We start from the raw sequence: 27,341 nt of genomic DNA on the forward strand, positions 1-27,341 counted from the left end.
AGGACGAAGGCCGAATAACTAGATCGGTCGAATAATCAGCTCTAGACCAGGCCGAGTATGAACAGTTAGCCGAATGAGGGATTATTCATTGGAAGAAAGGTGGACCCAACCGTCAACATCAAGAACGACTATAAATAAAGAGAGTATCAACTAACAAAAGGTATGTGAGAACAAGTAAGTTTAACTTAAGATATAAGAAACCAAGAGAGTATATACTAACTTATCTGTTGGAGTGCTAATTCCGGCACCTCTGACCGGAGTGTTCATTCCTTTCAGGTGACTAGCTGAGGATCTTGAGCGTCTTATTGGATTCAAAGAGTATTTTCAAACCACTTCTCCACAATTGGCGCCATCTGTGGGAATACTCCAACACATCCATGGCAGGTGTGACGGAAGATCCTTCGGTAGTCGCTGACGACCTTACACCATGAGTTGACACCACTCTAAGCAACATGCTTGGACCAGAAAACATTACCACACAAAGAGCCTTGAACTTTGACTTAGCTGCCCAGACCTCACCCTCGACATCAGCGCATGAGACAATGCAAGCAATTATGGATCAGGCGAAGCAAAACGAACAGAGGCTGGAAACACATGATGACTGAGAACGAGCGCCTTCGATAGGATTTGGCCTTGGAGGTGGCAAAATCCCAACAGGCCGCGCGCCAAGATTCGGGACGACCTCTGAGAAAGGATGGTTGACGACCTCGAATTCGGAGACAAGATAGTAGCAGTGATTCTGACTCGTCATCCCTAGGATCCAAAAAGAAGGGACGAGTCGAAGTCTCCAGTTCTTTCGAAGGGAGTCTGCGTGCACGGACTAAACGAAGAAGAAATGATTCAGACGAAGAGGATCAACATGACCCCTTTGTGCGACGGATCGCAAGGGCGGTTCTACTCAAAAAGTTCAAAGCTCCATCGTTCACCCTCTATGATGGAAAATCAGACCCCATCGATCACATCCGTCACTACAAGCAAGCCATGACACTACATGCAGATAACGAGGCCCTCATGTGTCGAATATTTCCCAACAGTTTGGGACCATTAGCCGTTAGATGGTATTATAAATTGAAACTAGCATCGATTAAGAGCTTCCATCAAATCCAAAAATCCTTCAGGGCAAGGTTCATCACTAATGACGTCCAGCCGAAGTAGGCCGATTCTCTCTGGGCAATGCAAATTCAACTAGGGGAAACCCTACATGCTCATTCGGCGCGCTATTGGGATTGCTTTAATCTTGTAGATGATGCCTGCAATGACTCCATGGCCATCACCGCCTTTAAAATGGGGTTGCACCCCGACAGTGCCCTCCGTAGCTCCCTGACCAGAAGGCCCCCAAAACTATCTAGTTGCTAATAAAGAAAGTCGAGGAATACTACAAAGTGGAGGATGGCACCTTGCAGGTTAAAGCCGGGCTCAAGGCCAACAAGACGGCCCCATCTGAGATCATTCGGCCATAAATTCTGTACCCTCACGGAGCCCTGAACTGCGAATCGGGCTAAATGAGACAAAAGACGAGATTCGCGCCGATCAAATGACCAATGTTCACAACGCGTTAATGAACAACTTCAAATGGATAGCCGGTGCATCAGGCGCGCAGACAAGAAATATACGGAACTGTCGGAGCCGATCAGTATGGTTATGTCTAAAATTCAACATCTTCCGTTCTTCAAATGGCCACCCAAGATGGTGGGACCTCCGACATGAGGAGACGGGATAGACGGTGTGAATATCACAAAGACCACGGACATGATACCGACAGTTGTTATGCCTTGAAAGATCATCTTGAGGAGTTGGTACAGGACGGTCGGCTTAAGCAACACGTTCGAAAGAATAATTCAACCAAAACAGTTGCTTTATGACAAGATTCACCCCCACTTGGTGTAATCCATATGATATACAGCTTGCCGATGACATCCGCGGTACATACAATTTAGTTGCATCCTGACCCACAAAAGCAAATCACACCAGCGAAACGGCCCCATGAAGCTCCGAGTATTACTTTCGACGATTTTGATTTAGTCAGCGTAATGCTCCCCCATATTGATCCCTTGGTCATTGAACTACGCGTAAATCGATTCACCGTAGAACGCGTTCTCATTGACCAGGGGAGTACTTCAGAAGTTATATACTATAAGACCTTCATCAAACTCGGGTTCATTGAGTTAGACTTGTCTCCAGCTTATTATCCGTTATTCGGCTTCAATGCCAATCCGGAATATCCGTTCGGCAAAATCACACTACCAGTTCGAGCAGGCTCTCGATTAGTGGATGTGGAATTTTTGGTTGTCAAGCTTCCTTTGCCATATAATCTCATCATGGGACGAACTTGGCTGTATACGATGCCGGCCGTGCCAAGCACCTATCATCAACTACTCCGCTCCGATTGAATGCGGCATTGAACAAATCCGTGGTTCCCAGAAATCGGCACAGGCATGTTATCTCCTTGCCGTAAAGACACCACGAGAGCTGGAAGTGAATTCTATGAGGTGCCGGACCGAGAGAGCCTCGACGATGTTGGGCAGATCCCAAATGAAAGGGCAACCGAAGCCCTGGATTGAGTTGAAATTAACGGGAATCCTAATAGGTTCATCATGGTCGGCGGCTTCCTAAGCAAAGTTAACAGGCAGCAGTTAATTTCCTTCTTACTTGGCAACCTTGATGTATTTGCGTGGTCACTATATAAGATGCCGGGAGTGGATCCATCTGTTTCTCAGTACTGTTTAAATGTTGACCCCAAATGTAAGCCGATTATTCAGAAAAAGCTGGCGGTCAGCCGTAGAACACTGTTGCCGTTGTTGAAGAAGTTGACCGGTTGTTTGATGCCGGGGCAATACGGGAAGTGACCTATCCTACATGGCTATCGAATACTGTGGTTGTGAAGAAGAAAAATGGGACTTGGCATGTTTCTGTGGATTTCACCGACTTAAATAAAGCTTGTCCCAAGGATTGTTTTCCCCTCCCCAGAATAGACCAACTCGTAGATGCCACGGCATATAATCAACGTATGAGCTTCCTCGATGCCTACAGAGGCTACCATCAAATTGCCATGCATTCGGAGGACCAAAACAAAATTGCATTCCTCACTCCAAGAGGAATCTATTGCTACAAGGTTATGCCTTTTGGACTGAATAATGCGAGGACAACTTACCAAAGGCTAGTCACTGCCATGTTCAAGGAGCAACTCGGCTGTACTATGGAAGTGTACATTGACGATATGGTGGTCAAGTCCAAAGACGAGCAAAATCATCTAGCCGATCTGGAAGAGACATTCGACATTTTACGCAAGTACAAAATGAAGCTGAACGCTTCCAAATGTGCATTTGGGATTGGATCCGGCAAATTCCTTGGCTACATTGTTAACCACTGCGGAATCGAAGCCAACCCGAGGCAAATTACAGCAATTCCGAAACTCGGCTCTACTCGATCGGTTAAGGAGGTTCAAAAGTTGATGGGGATGGTGGCCGCACTCAATAGGTTCATCAGTCATTTCATAGATCGCTGCCGACAATTCTTTCATACCTTACGGCAGGGAAAAGCTTTTGAATGGACCTCTGAGTGCGAAGCCGCTTTGAACGGTTTGAAGACTTACCTCCGATTAGTTCCACTCTTGACAACACATTCGGCAGGTGATCCGCTCATTTCATATCTAGTAGTTTCCGACCGGGCTGTCAGCGCTGTACTGTTAAAGGAAGAACTTGGGGAACAACAGCCAGTGTATTATGTGAGCAAAGCAATGGTTGACGCCGAAACACATTACCTTCCGTTGGAAAAACTTGTCGTTGCTCTCGTCATGGCAGTAAGAAAACTGGTGCATTACTTTCAGGGCCATACCATTAGGGTACTAACGGACTACCCTCTCCGAACAGTACTTCGTGGGGTGCGTTTCAAATTAGGCTCTCAAACTCGGCCAATACGATATTCAATTTCTGCCTAGGACCTCAATCAAGGGGCAAGTGCTTGCCGACTTTGTGGCCGAATTCACTGGAGGCCTCGCCGACTTCAAGTCTGATCAATTCAACCTAAGCCGAACTGGAGAATTTATGTTGGGGACATTTGGCAGTTGTATTGTGACGGATCGTCCAACCAATGTGGTAGTGGGGCGGGCGTAGTGATCATGGCTCCCGACGGGGCAATAATTGAGCAGGCTGTCAAACTGGGCTTCGATGTATCAAACAATAAGGCCAAATACGAAGCATTGTTAACAGGCTTACGGAATGCACATCTCCTTGGTGCTCGGTGTCTCCTTATTTTCTGCGATTCAAAGCTAGTCATCAACCAATTGAAAAGAGAATACGCAGCCAAAAATGGCCGTATGGCAACTTACATGAAAACGGCGAATTCTTTGCTGGAAAAATTCGACCATCATGAACTAAATCAAATAACCCGGGATCAGAACATGCATGCGGATGCCTTGGCCTGCTAGCCTCCGCCGTCAACTCAGAAATCAATAGGACAATTGAAGTAGGATTCATCCCTGAGTCGAGCATTGCCCCCTCGGAGTCAATCCAAATTGATGTCATAGAATCAGGTCCAAGCTGGATGGACCCTATCATCGCATTCCTATCTTCTGAACAACTCTCGGCGGACAAGAAAGAAGCACACAAACTGCGGAACAAAGCCCTGCAATATTACTTGGATCTGCAAGGACAGCTCTACAAAAAATCCCTTTTTGGTCCATATCTAGAATGCGTTCATTCGGACAAAGTCGAAGAACTCCTGATTGAAATACATGAAGGTAGTTGTGGTGCCCATTTCGGCAGGCACTTTTTGGCTCATCGAGCTGTGACACAAGGGTATTATTGGCCGACAATGAGAGCTGATGCTGAGTGTTACGTCAAGAAATGTGAACAGTGCCAGAAGTTTTCCTCTTTAACCCATTTGCCTGCTGAAGAGTTAAGCTCTGTCACTAGTCCTTGGCCGTTCGCCCAATGAGGACTTGATATTGTCGGACCATTACCTCGTGCCCCGGGCAACAAGTGATTTTTCATTGTCGTGACAGATTACTTCACAAAATGGGTTGAAGCAGAGGCAATAATGCACATTCGAGATACTGATGTTAAGCGTTTTGTATGGAGAAATATCATCACACGATTTGGCATTCCAAGAGCACTTATTTTAGACAACAATACCTAGTTTGATTGTGGCATCTACCGGGAACTGCGTAGTACGTATGGTATTCGGCCTTATTTCTCGACGTCGGCTTATCCACAAAGCAATGGCCAAGTCGAAGTGTGATAACCCTGGTCCGTATTATGCTAATTAATTTTAATTATGATTGTGATTATGTGTTTGATATGATTTTGAGTGCCGTTTATATGAATATATGTGATTTTAAATTTCTATCTGTTCACCGTAGGAAAATCTGTTTGATTATCTGCTTTAGAATTTAAATTGCCTTATCGGCCACAAAAACCGAAATTGACTACGCCATTGCGATTGGCAAAATTTTTAGAGCCTATGGTGAAATTTAATTGAAAATTTATTCGGATCAAAATAATTAGATTCAGAACAATTAATTAAGCACCATTGATTAGCCTTAATCAAAATTTGATTAGGCCATTCTATATAAGGGCCTATATAGCCTCATATTATGGTTTGAGCTCATTTTTACTGAGATTACACTATAGAGAGAGAAAGAGAGAGAGTGCGACAGCTATAGAGAGAGAGAGGGAGCTCAAGTTAGGGAATTGCTCAAGAAGCTTGAAGATCTTGGAGTTTAACTCAAGGATTAACTAGAATTTGGAAGACTTGAACTTCTAGGTGAGTAAATTTATGAGTTTGAGTTTGTGATTTTGTGAATTCAAGGTTAAATGATAATCAAGAACATGAATGGTGTTGATTATGATGAAATCGAAGTTAATATGCACATGCATGCAAAGAATTGCCATGAATTTGTATAATTGAGCATAATACATATGATCCATGAAGAATTTGATGTTAATTCATGCCTTTGATGATCATCTACATCATTTAAGTTGGAAATAGGAATTGTATCCCACATGCAAATACAATTCATAGAGGTATGAGTTTTGAATACATGAATTTGTTATATTGGAGATAAGTTTGGCGTAGTTTGAGGCATGCATGTAATTAATTCATGAGATTTGAGCTTCATAATGTGATAAATTTGGGGTTGTATCATGTTAGTAGATGTATATGTGAGCTTTGGGTCATAACATGCAAGTTACATTAGTTTGAATGCAAGTTTGAAGCTCAAAATGGTTGCTGAAAAACCCAGAACTCAGCATGTCCGGTCGAGCGGGGTAATGGCTACTCGAGTGTGAAATGCTAGTTCCCAAAACTTTTGCAAACATTGATGTCCGATCGAGCGGGGAGATTCACGCTCGAGCGCCAAGCCATGTAGTTTGACTTTTAGCTCGAGCGTCCACAGTCACGCTCGAGTGTAAAGATAAGGCAACTAGTATTTTTGCAGACCAAAGGGGTCCGCTCGAGCGGCGGAAGCCATGCTTGAGCGGGGAGCCCTGTTTAAGAAATTTTGAAAAGATGATTTATGTTTTGTTTTCCGTTTCCTTCCACTTCTAAGCACTCTCAGGCACGCATTGAACATTGGAAATGGATTAAGAAGATAAGAAAGAGGCCTAAGAGGAATGTATAAGTTAAGAACGGATTGAATCGTTTGTGACCCATGTATGTGCTGTGTATTATGTAGGGTCGAGCACAAGGATGAATCCGCAAGCAGATCACTATGAGTAATATCTTAGTAAAGATGTTTTGAATTATGTTATTTGTCTTATTGCTTATTCCTATAAAAGTCTTCTAAGCTTGTTAATTTGAATTGTGGACAAATATTTGTTATGCCATATGATTGGGCCAAAGGCCGTTGGATACAATTGATTGGGCCAAAGGCCGTCTGACATGAATGATAATCTGACATGAATGATTAGGCCAAAGGCTGTTTAACATGAATGATTAGGCCAAAGGCCGTCTGACACGAATGATTGGGCCAAAGGCCGTCTAACATGAATGATAATCTGACATAAATGATTGGGCCGAAGGCCGTTTGACATGAATGATTGGGCCAAAGGCAGTCTGACACGAATGGTTAGGCCAAAGGCCGTTTGACATAAACGATTGGGCCAAAGGCCGTTGAATGCAAATGATTAGGTTGGAGGCCGTTTGACATGAATGAAATGGGCCAGAGGCCATTCGATATGCTCAGGCTTAAAGCCGTCTAACGTTCTAGATAAAACCAAAGATGGGCCCAAGGCCGTTTGATATTTGTATATCTATTCTGAACTTCATTCATGTATTCTCTTTATTCGATATTATTCACTGGGTTTTCGTTCACTCTCATTCATGTGTATGTAGGTGAGCCAAGAGATGTCCAAACCCAGCCCCGGTAAAGTATGTGAGAAATTGTCAAGTATTGAGGAGTCAGCCCAACTGTCTCACGCACGGGACTCATTTTTGCCCTTTTGTTCTTTGTTATGTTATAAATTTTGCAGTATTGGCGAAAACGCTGGATTACCTTTGTATATAAGTTTGGCTTGGCTGACTAAGACTTGAATGATCCTATGTGTATAAAACTTTAAGTTATTTTCCTTTTGGTGTGAGTTATTAATGAATATATATGTTTGATGCGTTTGTCGTGCCACGTAAGCACAACTCTATGGACAAAAGTTTAAGTTTTCTTTCGTTTGGCCCCTTTACTCTGATGATATATGTTTATTTGGTTTGAACCCGTAGGTAATCCCTTGATTATTGGCCGGTTATGACCTTAATTCATAGGGGCAGGTTAGGGTTATGACAGAGTGGTATCAGAGCACAAGTTAATAACTCACACACTTGTCTGATAGAGCAATTAGCATCTAGAAAAGATCTAGGATGCATTCATGTGATAAGTATGAATCTAAAAGAATTAAGAATTAAGAATGATTATGTGCTATATGTTTGTGATTTACTTGCATTGTGACTTATGCGAATATGTATGCTCTTCAATATATGCATACTTGTGAAACTTTTGTATAGAGAATAATGCAAGTTTAATCGGATGGTGAGAACAAGAGGTGATGAGATAGAGGAGTCCTCTACTGCCAAAATGGATAGAATGGAAAGATTGATTCAGGAAACGACAGAAACATTGAGGCAACAACAACAGTGGCAGTAACCACACACTCCGCTTCCTCCTCTAGTACCTCCTGTGTAAGATAATCAAAATGATGACCGAGTAATAGCTCTCACCAAAGAATTTAAGAAAATGAAACCACCGCAGTTTCACGGGGGATTAGATCCGTTAAAAGCCGAAGCGTGGGTTCTTGGCATTGAAAAGCTGTTTGAGGTGTTTCCTTGTTCAGAGACACAGAAAGTACTTTTAGCCACTTTTACTCTTGAAGATGAGGCAAGAAGGTGGTGGATGTTAATGCGTGAAAACAATAAAAGTATCGGTTGGGTACGGTTCTTGGAGATTTTTTATGAGAAATATTTTCCATAGCGTGATCGGGACAGAAAGGTGTCGGAGTTGATGGAACTGAAACAAAACAACATGACTGTAGCTGAGTTTGAGGCTAAGTTTACTGAATTAGCTAGGTTTGCACCACATGTGGTTGACACTGACTACAAGAAAGCAAGACATTTTGAGGGAGGGCTTCGAGATGGTATTTTAAAAAAGGTGAATGTTCTCAAGCTAGAAACCTATATTGAGGTGCTAGACCGAGCCATAATATTAGAAGCTAATATAGCCAGACAAGCTAAACCAACAATTGACTGGAAGGATAGAAAAAGGCAAGGCTTCTTTTCGAAGAAGAAATTTTCAAAGAAATAGAATACGGGCTCCTCGAGTTCTTCGAATTCTTCCCCAGATACATCTTCAATGTGCAATATTTGTAGTAAAAGGCATCATGGAGTTTGTTACCATGTGTCAAGAGCTTGTTTTAAATGTGGTAAAATGAGGCATATGGCCAGAGATTGTAATCAGAACAGTGGAGAATTAGCTGCTAGCTCAACGACATCTGTCCTAAAACCAGGCAATCCTATGAGATCTACTGCCATCGGAGATACCATGAGGCAAGGGAGAGTTTTTACACCTGTTCCGGGTGATACACGGAATGCTGAAGCCGTTGTCTCAGGTACTATTTCTATATGCAATCCGGATGCTTTTGTGTTAATTGACTCCGGATCAACATACTCTTTCGTAACTTGTGCATTTGCATCTAGACTGAGTAGACCTCTAGAACCATTGCCATATTTGCTATGTGTGTGTGCTCCATCCAGAGAATCTGTGTTGTGTGCATCTGTATATCGATTTTGTGACATGTATATTGGGAATGTTATCCTGTATGTAGACTTGTTGCCCTTGGACTTTAGACACTTTGATGTAATTATTGGCATGGATTGGTTAACTAAATGCTGTGCCACCATTGATTGTGCAATGAAATGGGTTGTATTTAAACCATCGGAACAAGAAAAAATTGTGTTTGTGGGTAACGGGGTAGTGCCTCCACCTTATTTGATATCTGCCATGAAAGCATGTAATTTGATCAGGAAAGGGTGCCAGGGTTATTTGTGTTGTGTATTATTCGAACAATCTGAGAATGTTGAATTGAAAAGTATCCCTATTGTTAGTGAGTTTCCAGATGTGTTTCCAAATGAATTACCAAGGGAATTAGTGGACAGGGAGATAGAGTTTACAATTGAAGTTGTGCTAGGCACACAACCTATTTCTAAAACTCCATACAGAATGGCTACTGTTGAAATGAAAGAATTGAAGGAGCAATTGCAAGACCTACTTGACAAAGGGTTTATTCGACCTAGTACTTCACCGTGGGGTGCATCGGTGTTATTTGTGAAAAAGAAAGATGGAACCTTGCGCTTGTGTATTGACTATCGAGAACTAAACAAGGTGACAATAAAGAATAAATATCCCTTACCCCGTATTGATGATTTGTTTGACCAGTTGCAGGGATCACATGTGTTTTCCAAAATTGATTTGAGGTCCGGATACCACCAGTTGAAGGTAAAAGCAGAGGATGTTGAGAAAACTGCGTTTCGAACAACATATGGCCATTATAAGTTTCTTGTTATGCCATTTGGGGTGACTAATGCTCCTGCAATATTTATGGACCTAATGAACTAAATTAAGACCTACCTCGATGAATTTGTTGTAGTTTTTACTGATGATATTCTTATATATTCAAAGAATAGACTTGAACATGAACGACATCTGAGGACTGTTTTACAAACACTTAAGGAAAAGAAATTATTTGCCAAACTAAAGAAATGCGAATTTTGGTTGGATAAGGTTATTTTCTTAGGGCCTGTTATCAACAAAGATGGGATTTCAGTGGACTCGCAGAAAATAGAGCCAATTGTGAATTGGCCTGCACCAACGAATGTAACAGAAGTTCGCAGTTTCATGGGCTTAGCTGGGTACTACAGGAGTTTGTGAAAGACTTTTCAAAAATAGCTGTGCCTCTTACCCAATTGACACGCAAAGGACAACCATTTGAATGAAATGACGAAAGGGAAACTGCCTTTCATGAACTGAAAATGAGATTGACCACTGCACCAGTTTTGACACTACCATCAGGTACGGAAAACTTTGTGATTTTCAGTGATGCATCTTATAAAGGCTTGGGTTGTGTATTAATGTAGAATGGAAGGGTGATTACATATGCCTCTCGGCAGTTGAGGCCACATAAGAAGAACTACCCAACACATGATTTAGAATTGGCCGTAGTTGTTTTTGCCTTAAAAGTCTGGCGGCACTATTTGTATGGGGCAAAGTGTGAAGTCTACACAGATTACAAGAGCCTAAAGTACTTCTTTACATAGAAAGAACTGAATATGCAGTAGAGGAGATGGCTTGAACTGATAAAAAACTATGATTTTCAGATTTAGTATCATCTCGGGAAAGCTAATACAGTTGCTGATGCCTTGAGCAGAAAATCGATAGGAAGTTTGGCTTGTTTACTTACTAAACAGAAAGGAATCTTGCAAGATTTTGAGAAGTTCAAGATTGAAGTAGTATTATGTGGACAAGGTGGATTGATAGCCACCGTTTCAGCCGAACTAGCAATCATTGATGAGATTAAACAGAGACAAAAAGAGGATGAATTCCTCAAGAAAGTGATTGATGAATTTGAGACAAGTCCGAAAGCAGAATTCAGCATTGAGAATGAAGTGTTGAGATTTCGAAACCGAATGTGTGTCCCAGATATTCCGGAACTAAAGAAAAGAGTTCTAGATGAAGCTCATAAATCAGTGTTTGCTATGCATCCGGGTAACAACAAGATGTATCGAGACTTGAGGCAAAGCTTTTGGTGGCCCAAAATGAAGAAAGAAATTGCAGAATACGTGTCCAAGTGCCTTCAATGTCAGCAAGTTAAAGCTAAACATCAGAAACCAGGCGGTCTACTTCAACCTCTCCCTATTCCTGAATGGAAGTGTGTGCATGTCACAATGGATTTTGTTGTTGGTCTGCCTTGGACCCCTCGATGTATGGATTCTATTTGGGTTGTAGTAGATAGATTGACTAAGTCTGCACATTTTCTGCCTGTCAGAACTACATTTGATGCTTATAGATTGGCCACTATATATGTTGATGAAATTGTTCGCCTACATGGGGTTCCAGTATCCATTGTCTCGGATAGAGATCCGAAGTTTGTGTCTAGATTGTGGGAAAGTCTGTAAAAGCCTATGGGGGACAAAATTGAGATTCAGTACTGTATTCCATCCACAAACAGATGGACAATCAGAGCAGACCATACAGACTTTAGAAGACATGCTCAGAATGTGTGCTTTGGATTTTCCAAGGAGTTGAGAAGATTATTTCCCATTAGCAGAGTTTACATACAATAACAACTTCCACTCCGGCATCCGTATGGCACCATACAAGGCTTTGTGTGATAGAAGGTATAGATCACCAATTTGTTGGACGGAAGTCAGGGACAGGGCTCTTCTTGGGCCTGAAATTTGCAAGACACTTTTGAGAAGATCAAAACTATTAAGCAAAGGCTCAAAATGGCTCAGGACCGACAAAAGAATTATGCAGATGTTCGAAGAAAACCTCTTGAGTATGAGGTTGGTGACTATGTGTTTATCCGTGTGACTCCAATGAAGGGCCAAGTAAGGTTCGGTAAGAAAGGGAAATTGTCACCTCGTTACATTGGAGGGTTTCAGATTCTGAAAAAACCTGGTCCAATTGCTTATAGAGTTGTTTTGCCACCGGGATTCGAGCAAATCCATGATGTGTTTCATGTGTCGATGTTGAGGGGTTATATTCAAGATCCGTTTCATGTAATTGATTATCACCAAATAGCTCTTGATGAAAATATGGAATACGTAGAATGGCCGGAACGAATCATTGACTGGTAAATGAAATAGTTAAGAAGCAAGTCCATCCCGATGGTGAAAGTGGAATGGAGAGAACACTATGGGACAGACGCTACATGGGAAAAAGAAGATGAAATGCGACTATGCTATCCACATTTGTTTCCTGACGAAGGTAAAACAAGTTTGGAGGACCAAACTTCCTAAAGGACGGAAGACTGTGATAACCCTGGTCCGTATTATGCTAATTAATCTTAATTATGATTGTGATTATGTGTTTGATATGATTTTGAGTGCCATTTATATGAATATATGTGGTTTGAATTTCTATCTATTCACCGTAGGAAAATCTGTTTGATTATCTGCTTTAGAATTTAAATTGAAGGCCTTATCAGCCACAGAAACTGAAATTGACTATGCCATTGCGATTGGCGAAATTTTTAGAGCCTATGGTGAAATTTAATTGAAAATTTATTCGAATCAAAATAATTAGATTCAGAACAATTAATTAAGCACCATTGATTAGCCTTAATCAACATTTGATTAGGCCATTATATATAAGGGCCTATATAGCCTCATATTATGGTTTTGAGCTCATTTTTGCTGAGATTACACTCTAGAGAGAGAGAGAGAGTGTGACGGTTAGAGAGAGAGAGAGAGGGAGCTAAAGTTAGGGAATTGCTCAAGAAGGTTGAAGATCTTGGAGTTTAGCTCAAGGATTAACTAGAATTTGGAAGACTTGAACTTCTATGTGAGTAAATTTATGAGTTTGAGTTTGTGATTTTGTGAATTCAAGGTTAAATGATAATCAAGAACATGAATGGTGTTGATTATGATGAAATAGAAGTTTATATGCACATGCATGCATAAAATTGCCATGAATTTGTATAATTGAGCATAATACATATGATCCATGAAGAATTTGATGTCAATTCATGCCTTTGATGATCATCTACATCATTTAAGTTGGAAATAGGAGTTGTATCCCACATGCAAATACAATTCATAGAGGTATGAGTTTTGAATACATGAATTTGTTATATTGGAGATAAGTTTGGCGTAATTTGAGGCATGCATGTAATTAATTCATGAGATTTGAGCTTCATAATGTGATAAATTTGGGGTTGTATCATGTTAGTAGATGTATATGTGAGCTTTGGGTCATAACATGCAAGTTACATTAGTTTGAATGCAAGTGTGAAGCTCAAAATGGTTACTGGAAAACCCAGAATTCAGCATGTTCGCTCGAGCGGGGTAATGGCCGCTCGAGCGTGAAATGCTAGTTCCTAGAACTTTTGCAGACATTGATGTCCGCTCAAGCGGGGAGATTCACGCTCGAGCGCCAAGTCATGTAGTTTGAATTTCAGCTCGAGCATCCACAGTCACGCTCGAGCGTAAAAATAAGGCAACCAGTATTTTTGTAGACCAAAGGGGTCCGCTCGAGCGGCGGAAGCCACGCTCGAGCGGAGAGCCCTGTTTTAGAAATTTTGAAAAGATGATTTATGTTTTATTTTCCATTCCCTTCCACTTCTAAGCACTCTTAGGCACGCATTGAACATTGGAAATGGATTAAAAAGATAAGAAAGAGGCCTAAGAGGAATGTATAAGTTAAGAACGGATTGAATCGTTTGTGACCCATGTATGTGTTATGTATTATGTAGGGTCGAGCACAAGGACGAATCCGCAAGCAGATCACTGTGAGTAATATCTTAGTAAAGATGTTTTGAAGTATGTTATTTGTCCTATTGCTTATTCCTATAAAAGTCTTCTAAGCTTGTTAATTTGAATTGTGGACAAATATTTGTTATGCCATATGATTGGGCCAAAGGCCATTGGAAATGATTGATTGGGCCAAAGGCCGTAGGATACAAATGATTGGGCCAAAGGCCGTTTGGCATGAATGATAATCTGACATGAATGATTAGACCAAAGGCCGTTTGGCACGAATGATTGGGCCAAAGGCCGTCTGACACGAATGATTAGGCCAAAGGCCGTCTAACACGAATGATTAGGCCAAAGGCCGTCTGACACAAATGATTGGGCCAAAGGCCATCTAACATGAATGATAATCTAACATAAATGATTGGGCCAATGACCGTTTGACATGAATGATTGGGCCAAAGGCCGTCTGACACGAATGGTTAGGCCAAAGGCCGTTTGACATAAAGGATTGGGCCAAAGGCCGTTGGATGCAAATGATTGGGCCGAAGTCCGTTTGACATGATTGAAATGGGCCAGAGGCCGTTCGATATGCTTGGGCTTAAAGCCGTCTAACGTTCTAGATAAAACAAAAGATGGGCCCAAGGCCGTTTGATATGTGTATATCTATTCCAAACTTTATTCATGTATTCTTTTTATTCGATATTATTCACTGGGCTTTCGCTCACTCTCATTCATGTGTATGTAGGTGAGCCAAGAGATGTCCAAACCTAACCCCGGCGAAGTATGTGAGAAATAGTCAAGTATTGAGGAGTCAGCCCAACCGTCTCACGCACGAGACTCATTTTTTCCCTTTTATTCTTTTGTTATGTTATAAATTTTGTAGTATTGGCGAAAACGCTGGATTACCTTTGTATATAAGTTTGGCTTGGCTGACTAAGACTTGAATGATCCTGTGTGTATAAAACTTTAAGTTATTTTCCTTTTGGTGTGAGTTATTAATGAATACATATGTTTGATGCATTTGACGTGCCACGTAAGCACAGCTCTATGGACAAAAGTTTAAGTGTGCTTCCGTTTGGCCAATTTACTCTAATGATATATGTTTATTTGGTTTGAGGCCGTAGGTAATCCCTTGATTACTGGCCAGTCATGACCTTAATCCATAGGGGCGGGTTAGGGTCATGACACGAAGCCTCCAACAAAGCCATCTTGGACGGCATCAAGAAAAGGCTGGAGTAAGCCAAAGGCAGATGGGTCGAAGAATTACCGAGTGTGTTATGGGCTCATCGCACTACGTTGAGGCGATCCACTAGGGAAACGCCATTTGCTTTATGCTTTGGAACCCAGGCAATCATCCCCCTGGAGATCGGCCTCCCAACCTTGAAATTGAAAGCTTTTGATATGGGCCGAAATGACATGATGTTGGCCTTGGATTTGACTCTGATTGAGGAATGACAAGACCATGCCCTTGCATCCATGGCATAGTACCATCAATAGCTTGCTAAGTCGTATAATCAACTTGTTCATCTACGCCGTTATACACCAGGAGAATTGGTCCTCAAGAAAGTACTCCCAGCTGCCAGGATTCCGGCTGACGGCAAACTGGGTCCCAACTGGGACGACTCCTATCAAATCGATTCAATCGCGAGAATAGGGGTGTAACAACCCGACCCTCGTACATGCTCTCTGGTATGCTTTTAGTCCCTTATTCTGTGCATTTATATGCCTATTGTGAAATTTCGTATGAAATTAAGTTTGATTAAGTGGATCCTATGAATATAGGTTCATATCTGTTGAATAAGAAAAGTATCTGTCACCATTATAATGTTTGAAGCAGAAATTGGAAGCCTTAGAGACTTAATTATCTGAAATTGATTTTAAATTTGCGATCGGCATAATTTTTAAGTAATAATAAGCATTTCCGTGAAATTTCAATTTGGGATGATTAAACAAATGAGTTTTGTCTTATTCACCTATTATGTATATCCTTATATCCATGCCTTTAACACTTGACTTTGGGGAGATGCAATTCGTAAATATCTCCTGGGAGAGGAGAAGAGAATAAGAAAAAGAAGGAAAGGGAAAGTTCAACAAGGAAGAGCTTTGGGTCAAAATTAGTAGGGTTTGTAGATTTTTGAAGCTCAAGGTCTGTAGAATTTATTTTAATTCACTCCTCTTGGATGTGGTAAGAACTTCTTGGGTAATCATGCAAGTTGGTGTATGTATGTGTGTGTGTTACTTGTATAATTGAGGAGGTATTCTCATCATGGAGTTAATGGTGTTAATTGGAATCATGTAAAAGAAATCATGTCTTATTTTTGATCCTCCATGCTTGATTACACTTATGTGTGAGATGACTATATGTATGTATTTAGATCATGCAAGATTCAAGTTTTGTTTATGGGTTGTGATGTAAAGATCTAGTTCATATCTAGATTGTTATCTGTTTGTACCTCCTAATTACATGATCTTTGAAGCATGTTTTAGTAATTAAAAGATCTATTTTGGACCTTGTTGATGCCCATAAAAAATGGGATTTGGTATGAATTTCGGACTGTCAAATAGGGCCCAGGCCGCACGTGCGGAGGCCATGGCCATACGTGCGGAGAAGAGGGAAAAAAATAGGTTTTCATTCTATTTTTGGGCGCTCGAGCGGAATTGGGCCGCACGAGTGGCCAAAGTGGGCGCACGAGCAGCCACCCCTGTTTTAGCTTATGTTGAGTAACTTTGAATAAGCATATCATTTGCATCCGGACTCCGTTTTGAGTGATTCTTGAGCCTAAAATCAAGCCCCAAAAGTCTAGTTTTCAATGGTGGTGGTCTCACTCTAAAATGCTAAGTACAAAAATAGTGACGGCTATTCACTTTCTGTTTACTGAATTTGTACTATTTCTTCGCCTGAACCTTTCTCCTATCGATTCCTCCTATTTTATGAGGCATGGATTATAACCTATGGAGGAATAATGAGTGTAGAACCATCATAACTATGGAGTGAGGAATAAAAAGAGATTGATTTTATTCTCATAATCTGCTATGTGTATTATGTTTGTAGGTCAAAACGAGGACATCGTTTCACCGCTATCAGAGACCTACCACTGTGAGTAGTAGTACGGTAGTCATACATTCAATGATCGTTAATGATTCTTATTGTTACCATACTATTCCTTGCAAGTATGTTAATTGGAAAATCTAAAGGCATTATTGCGCAATACATTTTATTTATTGTTGACAAAGAATACTAACGTTATGTGCAAGATATCTATAGTAATTCATGACGAACCAAGAGAACGTATAAGCACTATGGAGTCATGGTATTCACGTATCTCTGATATCATTCAATCTGTACAACATGCTTACCTTTTGTTAATATTTATCAGGAATGTCCTGTCAGACTTAAGTTAACTAAGTTAACTCATGTGACTGGTGTAACGATTAGCATTAGTACTTTGTTAATTACAAGTCAACTATGTTAACATAGACGAACGATCAAACAAATGTGTATGCTTCTATGTGCCACTGATTAATAGATCAAGTGAACTACGCCGTTTCTTAAAGAATAAAGAGAAATTATGTTCATTCTTGAAGAACGGATTTTGAGTAAATATGAGACAGTTATAGGTTATCAAGGGTAGACACCTTTGATGAATCAGAATAATTGGAAAGCTATGTGTATTCGCGTGAGTGGGAAATTATTCAGAAACCACGACACAAGGGCAAAAGTTTAACATGTTTATGTAACCCTCATGAGAATGTGAATTATTTCTATCTTTGTTAAGCGTACGATAATAACATGATATGACAAGAAATGCCCTATTTCCTAACATGTTACGTTTTAAATCACTGAATGATTGTTCATTTATATAAAGGTATTTAAGGTATCCTTAGCGCAAGGCCCTTACCCAGGGGTAATAATACCGTGGTTCAAATATGTTACAAGTTCACGTATGTTACAAGTTTACGCATGTTACTAGTTCATGTATGTTACAAGTTTAAGTCTGTTACATGCTTATGTATGTTACAAGTTTATGTTGTTACAAGTTTATGTATGTTACAAGTTTAAGTCTGTTACAAGTTCACGTATGTTACAAGTTCAAGGATGTTACAAGTTCTTTGTACCAAGGGCTTTCATGCCACATGTTTCAAGGGCTTTCATGCCATATTACAAGTTCAAGGATGTTACAAGTTCTTTGTACCAAGGGCTTTCATGCCACATGTTTCAAGGGCTTTCATGCCACACGTTTCAAGGGCTTTCATGCCATGTGTTTCAAGGGCATTATGCCACTCTATTCAAGGGCTTCAAGCCATTATGATTTAAGATGTGATGTTTCAAGCTTTTATGTTCAAGACTGGGCCTAAGGCCATTATGAAATGAATACAGAATCAGGCTAACTATGTGAACTCTACATTTTCATACGCTTTAATATTATGTTCAAGTTAAGCATTGTTTTATTTATGTATTACTATTCACTGAGCCCGGCTCACTATATGTTATGTCTGTTTCTGTAGGTAACCAACCAGGTAGTCAGTCCTAGCCCATGACGCCCGGTTTCTTTTGTCAACCTTCGTGTGTCCAGGCACTATACGAGGCCACTTATTTTGTGGAGTCTGTTAAGATGATTGGCTTACTTTTGGCTGGCCATCTAAGGTTGAATGTATATAACTTCAATGGATTTGTGCATGCCCGATTATAGGGCTGGGTTTGCATATGTGTTTGTGTATAAATACTGTTAAGGGATATTTTTGGACCTTATCTGCCTATTATGATGCATGTGGTGTATGAGATCCTGGCATATTAGAAGTAGCTCAATGGAGTTTGTTTGTATCACTATACATTTAATGTTTTGTGCTTCCAGCAAGGCCCCATATGTTATAAATACCCGGTTATATGTCTGTTTCTGAATGGGTCATGCCTAAACTTTTAGGGGCGGGCTTGGGGTGTGACAAGGGGCATATCGGCTCAAAGACATGTCTGGAAGAAGTCAGCTGCGTCCTTGGAATTCCACGCATTTGCGTAAATTCTATCATTAACTCGACTTGTGGGGCATGATGATTTATTTTGAATGTTTGCCATGTACAAACTTTCACTTTTATAATGCAAGATTACTTATCTCACTACGTGAAATTTTAGTTTGAAGATGAAAGCCTCCGGATTTGGAGCACCCATCGTGGATATCATGATTGGCCAAATTAAAAGCCTTTGAATGCGAAGCCCTATCAGTGAATGACACTTTTGGGCCGAATAAGCCTTCGGATTCGAAGTGCCCTTCGTGACTCATGATTGGCCAAGTAAAAAGCCTCCAAATTCGGAGCCCCATCAGTGAATGACACTTTTGGACTGAATAAGCCTTTGGATTTGGAGCGCCCTTCGTAACTCAGGATTGGCCAAGTAAAAAGCCTCCGAATTCGGAGCCCTATCAGTGAATGACACTTTTGGGCCGAGTGAGCCTCTGGATTCGGAGTGCCCTTCGTGATTCACGATTGGCCAAGTAAAAAGCCTCCGAATTCAGAGCCCCATCAGTGAATGACATTTTTGAGCCAAATAAGCCTCTGGATTTGGAGCGCCCTTCGTGATTCACGATTGGCCAAGTAAAAAGCCTCTGAATTTGGAGCCCCATCAGTGAATGACACTTTTGAGCCAAATAAGCCTCTGGATTTGGAGCGCCTTTCGTAGATATCACGATTGACCAAGTAAAAAGCCTCCGAATTTGGAGCCCCATCAGTGAATGACACTTTTGGGCCGAGTAAGCCTCCGGATTCGGAGTGCTCTTCGTGACTCACGATTGGCCAAGTAAAAAGCCTCTGAATTCGGAGCCCCATCAGTGAATGACACTTTTGGGCCGAGTAAGCCTTCGAATTCGGAGTGTCCTTCGTGGAATTCACAATTGGCTAACTAAAAAAAAACTGAAACAACATGAATAAGCATCCGGCTTCGGCACACTTTTCATGAATATTCTATTAACAAGCATAAACTCAGTTGACAAAGGATGGAAGATGATTGTTAATATGTTTAAACATAAGCTGAAACAACATGCAAATATGTAAAATAATATGTTTTATTGAATTAATGGATAATACATAATTCGCTCCCAATTTACGTTAGAACGGTACAATATGTTTACTTTTATTCGGCATCCCCCTCGTCATCGCTTTTCTCGACTTCGAAGGCCGTGAAGGGAAAATGATGACTCTGGTATAATGGGGACACCGAATCAACGCCTACTACCCGTAAAGACTCTGCAGCCTGGAGAGCCTTGATCCACTCGTGCTTAAATCCACAGTTCTCACATCGGCAGACCTCCTCGACGAGCTTTTCCTTCGTCTTCTCTATCCCAACTTTTTGACCTGCATGAAAGCCTTGCTCATAAGCCCTAGTCTTTGCAGCTTCTATTGCAAACATGCTTGCTGTATCACAATTGGCAATCGCGTGACTTATAAGATGCTGGGTCACCCTCTCCTCCACAATCGGGTTAGCTAGGCCGACCGAATGAGTTTTGGCGGTTTTGATGTTTCTTAACTCCCGCTCAGCCTTCTCCACGCAGGCCTCTATGTTACGAATGCGTTCATCTTTATGTTCGATCTCCCGCTGCGCGGTACAAAGGCGCATGCCGATCTCATAAGTGGTATATAGTCATTTCACCGCTCCGTGAATGCCCTCTCGAAACACTTCGAAATCTTGTTGACCAATCATCGACTGCTAAACTTCTGGCGAAACAATCTGTCTTGCAAATTCGACTGCCACTCTTGGATCTCGGATGATCGAGTCTGCTTCCGTCATTGATTCGTTCCTGATAAAGACTGAAAAACTCAACGGGCGCGGTGGCCCACTGGCCTCGCTTCGCGAATGAGGGGAGTTTCCCTACTGTCGCTTCTTCCTTCTAGGTGACCTGCTTCGACGACGTGGAGAGTGATGCCTCTCCCGCTTCCCAGATGTCCTACTTCACGTTTGTGAAGGTTTCCCACCTTGATGCATCGCTGAGTCCAGCTCAGCCAATGTCCTACCTTCTCTTCTGCTATTGAAGAATAGTCTACCTAACATTTACACTTATCTAGCCTTCTTTGACAAACTGGTTTGAGTTGAGTCTTAACACGCTAATGGGACATACTCGCATGAAGCAATTACCCTTTTTGTTAACCACGGATGCACCGCTCCCAAAGCAGTCCCTTCAACGCTGTCCCAACCAATTCATAAATGCCTGATAATTGGTGGCAACGTTCACTAATCCGCTGGGGCAAGGGTAGATTAATTAATCTATTCGGCCTTACACAAGTCTTTGTGCCTAACAGACAGGCTGCCTCAGCTAATTCACGAACGACAGATTCATCAACCAATTTAGAGCTAAAAGCCGAATATCCATTGTGCCCCAGTAAACACCTGAACTACTGTTATTAGGCGGCCTTCATCAACTCGCTGGGGCAAGGGTAGATTCATCAATCTATTTGGCCTAAATATCAGAATTAATAGCTGAATATTCATTCTGCTTCGGCAAACACCTGAACTGCCATTATTAGGCGGCCTTCATCAACTCGTTGGGGCAAAGGCAGATTCATTAATCTATTCGCCCTAAATATCAGAATTAATAGCCGAATATTCATTGTGCTCCGGCAAACACCTGAACTACCGTTATTAGGCGGCCTTCATCCACTCGCTAGGGCGAGGGCAGATTCATCAATCTAGTCGGCCTAAATATCAGAATTAATAGTCAAATATTCATTGTGCCCCAACAAACACCTAAATTGCCGTTATTAGGCGACCTTCATCAACTCGTTGGGACGAGGGCAGATTCGTCAATCTAGTTGGCTTAAATATTAGAATTAATACCCGAATATTCATTGTGCCCCAGCAAGCACTTGAACTGCCGTTATTAGGCGGCCTTCATCAACTTGCTGGGGCAAGGGCAGATTCATTAATCTATTCAGCCTAAATATCAGAACTGATAGCCAAATATTCATTATGCCCTAGCAAACACTTGAACCGCCGTTTTTAGGCGGTTCTGTTCATCAACTTGCTGGGGCAAGGGCAGATTTATCAATATATTCGGCTAAGTTATAGTGCTATACAGTTATTCGTGCTCTGGCTTAATTCAGTAGTTTGTTCTATTCATTTCATGATTTTACATCTTACTTAGCCATTAACCAGCACATTCATCAGGAAGAAAGGCAAAAGTAATTTTCATTCATAAATTGAGCATAAACAGAAGTCATTTTACAAATTAAAAATCATGATTGTACAACCTACTTAGCCGTTAACAAGCACATTTATCAGGGAGAAAGGCAAAAGTAATTTTCATTCATAAATTGAGGACAAACATAAATCATTTTACAAATGAAAACCACCCAATGTCAATTTCTGACAAAAACCAACAGTCAAAACCTAATAACTCCAACAAACCTACATATACATACCACTAAAAAAAAAAAAAACAAAAAAAAAAAAAAAAACAAACAAACAACAAACAAAATGAAAAATACTGGACCCTAGATCAGTCTTCGGGGTCAGACGCCAGCGACTCAATGTCTATCTGCTTGTACAGAATCGGTTGCTTCGATACCACGTTAGCGACAACCATGGCTTTGAGCTAGCCGTGCTTGAACCCCCTGTTTTTGAACTTAAGCACTTCTTCTACGTAGTCTGCCAAGGTCGCATCCTTGCCCGCAAGAAATGACTCGGAAATTTTAGACTCGGCGTTTGCCATCGCCCTCTTCGACTCTTCCAAGTCAGCCTCCAGCTTGGCAATTTTTTTGTTGGACAGTTTGAGCGCTTCTTCGTTGGCATTCGCCCTTCCCTCGACAGTCACTCTCAATTCGTTAGCAGTCTTGGCCTTATCTGCTTTAGAATCGGCTCTAGCTCTCTTTGCCGCTGCTTTCATGGCCTCAGAGTCAGCCCAGAGAGAGGCCTCTGCCGCTTTTCCCTTCTCGTTGTCCAGCTCGGCTGTAAGAAAGCCGATCTATTCGATAGCGTTGTGTTGGAGACAACCAATTTCGGCTATCCTCCTCACCGCCTACAAAACAAGAGATCAATAGGCTAATATAGAAACTTTTCTTTCGGTCAACCTTGCAAAATTACAAAGGGACACGCACCAATATCACTGATTGAGTGACTAATGCGATGGCCAGCAGATCGGCCTCTGCCTTAAAAGCTGCTCTGTTAACCGGTAGAGAAATGGAGGACGCCAAGTTCAAGGCCACTACTGGGTCTCTTATAGCCGATGCATCAGAGGCAATGGGCATGTTCTTTATTCTCGGTTGTATCATAAACGGCACAACCAAGTCAGATTCTTCTGTGCATGGCCATTTGTCAACTAGTTCTTTTGAAAAGTTGGCTTCGTACTCGGCCGGGCGTTTTTCGCCCCTGTGCTCCGTCACTTAACCCTTCTGTTGATCGACAACAGGTTCTGTTTCGTCCACTTCGGTCTCAGCCTCTTCAACAAGAGCAGGTGGAGGAGTTTCTTCCCTAGCGTCGGGTGGAGGGGGTAGAGGTTGGACTCGCTTGGCTTCGGCTCTCTTACGCGCAACCATCCTCTCGACGTTTTTCCGTCTGGCCAATTGAGTGAGCGATTCACCAGCCATGTTGCCTGGATAGGAGCCGGGTAGGTCCCCTAAGTCGGTAAATATATCCTTGAAAGACACGTTCACTCGGCCGGAAGTGGAGGGAGGATTGAGGCCGACCTCTTCAAAAGCCAAATTTAGTGCCGCGTCAACCTCTTCCTCTAGTCCATCGGATTTGTCCAAAGATGGATGATTCGGCTACTTAGTGACTCCTTCGACAACTTGTTCTTCCGCCAGCTCTGAATCTGAAGCCTCAAAATCGATCTGCCTAAGATTCTTGAAGCTTGGAAAAACAAGCGCTGTGAGGTGTTGTTCGCCCCTTGGAATCAGAATATGTTCCATGGACGAAAATGTGGAATAGGTTAGCTCATATCGTAGAAGAATGTGGGCCGCCCTCCCTTGTTTCTGGAGATTTAGACGGCTAATGAACTGGAGTACCGTTCTGATCTGCGCAAGTATGTCGTCGTCGGTCGAAACTAGAACTTTCTTCAAATTGTTTCCTGCACAATTAAAACGGTAAACACATGGAATTTGAATAGGAAGTATTTAGTAAAAATTCATGGGGAGTTAAACGGCCACTTGGTTCGCCCTTTCTCCTGGGCACTGGATCTTGACGATCTTCGCCCTCGCCGAATTCCCAATTTCCACAGACCACAACCATGACATCGTCAATTTGCTTGCCAGAGCTGGCAAGCATAGTGACCAAGTGATGGTTGGTGTCCTTGGCCTTGAGAAAGTAGCGCCCTTGCCATCCAGAGGACTTGGCCAAGGCATAACATTGCCGAATGGCAGGGATTCCGAGGTTAAGCCTAAGGCGCCAATTTAGCTCTACAATACCCATTATTATTCGAAAAAAGTTTACGTTCGACTGAGAAGGGATTAAACCCCAATGGCGAAGGACAACCCTTAAAAGTGGATGAAAGGGGAAACAGACTCCGCCCTCCGCGATTGACAGTAGAGGAAAGACGATTGCACTCTCATCAGTCCTTTCTGTGTCAATCACGTTCTCTGCCAAAAGTGACAGATGAACCTCATCAGGGATAGAAAAGTGGCGACGGAAACCAGAGACTCTTCGCGAAAAGAAGGGCTCTCAAATGTTTAGCCATCACATCATGAAAAACGGACACTCTACACAACAAACAAACAAGGAAAAGGGGGTCGAGATGGAAGAAAGAGAAACTTACAAAAATGAGGAGGACAATGAAGAGCAGAAAGAAGTTACAGAAGGCGAGAAGTGAGGGAGTTGAACTGACAGGCAAGGAGAAACCTTGAGCATTCAAGAAAGAACATACAAATGAAAAGACAACATGGTTTCAAATCGTATTAAATGAATGAAATGTACGAAGGGGTGGGAGATTGTAATGATGCTCAAAAGTAGTAGGCGTCCTGACGCTTGCATTGGAGTAAGGGATACCATCGTATTTTCTGACTCTCTACGTCCAAAGACCAAACATGCCGAATAACTGACATTAATAGGATGTTTGGGGGGCAATTGTGGGGGCCGAATAAATCTATTACGTACGGAGGCCGAATAACTTGAGGAAAGAAACCAAATTGTTAATTATACGGCTCCATCCCGGAGGGACGAAGGCTGAATAACCAGATCGGCCGAATAATCAGCTGTAGACCAGGTTGAGTACGAATAGTTAGCCGAATGAGGGATTATTCATTGGAAGAAATGTGGGCCCAACCGTCAACATCAAGAACGACTATAAATAAGGAGAGTGTCAGCTAACAAAAGGTATGTGAGAAAAAGTAAGTTTAACTTAAGATATAAGAAACCAAGAGAGTATACACTGACTTATCTGTCGGAGTGCTAATTCCGGCACCCCCGACCGGAGTGTTCATTCCTTTTCAGGTGACTAGCTGAGGATCTCGAGCGTCCTATTGGAATCAAAGAGTATTTTCAAACCACTTCTCCACAAAAATTAAATAGTCAATTGTTTGTTTGATGTAGTTCAATAAGCCTAAAACTATATTAAAATAACAGGCTATTCGAGTTTAGCTTGACAAAAGTTTGTTTGAGACATGCTCAAAAGTTTTAACGAATGAAATTTAAATAAATTTTGAAACTTGAAAAATCTAAAATCTACATGATATTGATTCACTATTATGTTTCAATTTTAAATAGTAAATACCAATCCCAATCAAAGAATCAATAACAAATTGATACAATGATTTAACGTGAAAAAAAAATTGGAGTGCCTCTAACTGTGATAAAAAATCACAGGCTAAAGCCACAAAACAATCTACTGAGAAGGCAAAAAAGAATTACATATGTGTACTCTCAATTACCTAGAAAATTCACACCTAAATTGAACCGACCCCAATGTGCATTTTCCACCACCGTATTCACCTCGGAGTAGGCTAGTAGGTGGCAACTTAGTTGGGATGTACTTGACCTATAGTGATACAATTTCTCTAGCTTCATCAATAATCTATATCTATTTTATTTAATAATATAAAATTTTGTAATATTTTATTTCATTTTGAAATAAAAATTATTCATTAAATAAATTTTGTATATTTAATTTAATGATTGTAATATTTTGTTTCATTTTGATATATATATATAAAATTATTCATTTCAAAAGAACATTACATAATTTTATACTTTTTTAGTCATAACCAAAAAAATCATAAGTCATAATTAAATACCATCATATGAAACATAACCAAACATCTTATTAAATTTGATTAAAATACTCTAATACAATTTTTTTATTATTATTTATCTCTCATAAATATATATTATTTATTATTTATCCCTCATAAATATATATTATTTATTTATTGTAAAAAAAAAAAATGCCCGCCAGGCCTGGTTAGTGACCCTAATCTGAATGGGTTTAAGCCTGGACTAAACTTTTTAGACCGTGGGCCAAGCCGGCTTCGCCCGAAAAATGACAAGTGTCACGCTCCGTTTTTTTATTACTCAGATTCTATGACCAAACCATTATTATAGATTCAATTTCAAAGATAACATGTGGAATCTCTTTATGTTAACAATAACACATGAATAAAAATTCTCTCATCTGAATCCAATATGACTGCAATAGGAGTTATAAGTAAATAAATTGCTCGTAGGCTTACATCCTTTAAATTAAAAGAATGGGTTTAACCCTTTTACATCAATGACATTCCATCCACAAATAAAAGGCCCCATGGCCAACACCTAAGGATGATCCTCGATCTTGAACACTTCTTAGCATCACCTAAAAAGAATTAGCAATGTGGGATGAATATAAAGTCTAGTAGGGATCCTAACATGATCCTGAACAATAACAACATACAGATAGTTATGATCATGAATGTTTTATATCATATCATATACATAATGTAACGGTTTATACGGAAAATATATTCATATAGGTACTTTTCTGAAAATAATTCAATTTACCCAACAACACAAACAATTCACTTTTCTTCCTCATTTCCCAATTACAAATAACACATCACAACTGTTTCTTTTAAAAATACTTTCACAAAACCCGATTACTTCTCATTACTTGTGCCCAAAACAAAACATACATTCACTTCTGATACATTCATCACATTCCCTTGGCCCTAAGTCCATGGTCAAGAAACACTTTCAACAACTCATTCAATGCACCTATGTACATACATATATGTCCTAACAACAATACGAAATCAATACATATACAATAATTACTATACTATCACCTAAAACAACCTGGCCTCACTCAACCATAACCATCACTTACTCATGATATATAAGGATACACTAAGACAAAATGAGAAACAAAACAATGCTCTACCTGCCTTAAGTACGGTAAGCCAAGGACACACCCTTCTATAACGAAATGCCAATTTACCAGACA

The sequence above is a fragment of the Camellia sinensis genome, chromosome 10 (genome assembly GCF_055761805.1).
Source record: "Camellia sinensis isolate YWXY chromosome 10, ASM5576180v1, whole genome shotgun sequence".
Classification (NCBI taxonomy): domain Eukaryota; kingdom Viridiplantae; phylum Streptophyta; class Magnoliopsida; order Ericales; family Theaceae; genus Camellia; species Camellia sinensis.